Below are 1,784 nucleotides of genomic sequence, written 5' to 3' on the forward strand. Positions count from 1 at the left end.
GGGACCCCCACATCCCACCCCTGATTGGGGACCCCCGGGACCCCCACATCCCACCCCTGATCGGGGACCCCCACATCCCACCCCTAAGTGGGGACACCCTGGGATCCCCACAGTTCACCTGTAATCAGGGACCCCCACAGCTCAGCCCTAATAGGAGACCCCCACATCCCACCCCTAATCAGGGACCCCTGGGACCCCAACAGCTCACCCCTAATTGGGGACCCCAGGGACTCCCACATACCACCCCTAATTTGGGACCCCCGGGACCCCCACATACCACCCCTAATTTGGGAACCCCACATCCCACCCCTAATTGGGGACCCCCGGGACCCCCACATCCCACCCCTAATCGGGGACCCCCGTGACTCTCACAGCCCGTCCCTAAACGGGGACCCCCTGTACCCCACTCCCCACCCCCCCAAGCCCCCCGACCCCTCGCGGGTGGGAAGGAGGGGTCACCCCCTGCTCTGGAGCAACGCCCTTTATTTGGGGTCTCAGGGTTTGTCCCCCCCCAGCCACGGGACCCCGGGGTTTGGGTGTCCCCTGGAGGGTGGGGACACCCTGAGCTGTCCCCTGCCCCTCCCTGGGGACCCCAAACCATCGGGCACCCCCATGAACCCCTCCTGCCCCCCCGTCCCTGCACCCCTGCCCCACAGCACAGCCCCAGCCCTGTCCCCGCGGTCTGGGGCCATGTCACATGTGTCACCCAACTGGGGTGGCCTCAGGGCTTGGGGCTCTTCACGTCACCCAAGGCCACCTCTCCTTGTTCCCCTCCGGCCACAGCTCCGGGCTCTGGGGCTGGGGGGACAGTGAGGGGGGCCATGGGACAGTCCTGGCCCCACAGATCTGCTCCCACCCTCATCCCTGTCCCCATCCCTGTCCCCATCCTCGTCCCTGCCCTGCCTTCATCCCCACCCTCATCTCCATCCCATTCTGTTCTCACCCTCATCCCCATCCCATCCTATTCCCTCTGCTCATCCCACCCTATCCCATCCCATTCCACCCTCAGCCTCCATCCCATCCCATCCCATCCCATCCCATCCCATCCCATCCCATCCCATCCCATCCCATCCCATCCCANCACACCCCATGGTGGCCGTGTCACACACCCCATGGTGGCCATGTGACACACCTGTGGTGGCCGTGTCCCACACCCCATGGTGGCCATGTCACACACCCCTTGGTGGCCATGTCACACACCCCATGGTGGCCGTGCCACACACCCCACAGTACCAATGTCACACACCCCACAGTGGCCATGTCCCACACCCCATGGTGGCCATGTCACACACCCCATCCCCTGCCCAGGGCTTGGCAGCGCCCCAAGAAAGGGACATTGAGCCCGGGGATCCGTCCTGGTGTACCCCAAACCCCAGAGCTGGGTGTGGGACAAGGGTGGGATCCATGGGATGGGATGGGATGGGGTGGGGTGGGGTGGGATGGGATGGGATCCATGGGATGGGATGGGATGGGATGGGATCCATGGGATCCATGGGATGTGCTGGGACAGGGATGGGGAGGAGGACACAGGGAAGGAGAAGGGAGGCTCTGATGGCCCCCAGAGCCGCAGTGATCACCATGGGAGAAGGGCGAGCACCAGCCGAGGAGCCCCACGGAGCCCCCAGGATTCTGCGAGATCCCAAATATCCCAAATTTCCCGCTCAGCGCCTTCAGAACACGGGCGGGATGAAGGGCGTGGCCATGGATGGGATGGGCGGTGACATGACCAAATATGGTGTTGTGGGCGTGTCGGTGGGCGTGTCCTGCACCCCCCTCCCCCCCCC

The sequence above is a fragment of the Parus major genome, chromosome 1A (genome assembly GCF_001522545.3).
Source record: "Parus major isolate Abel chromosome 1A, Parus_major1.1, whole genome shotgun sequence".
Lineage (NCBI taxonomy): Eukaryota > Metazoa > Chordata > Aves > Passeriformes > Paridae > Parus > Parus major.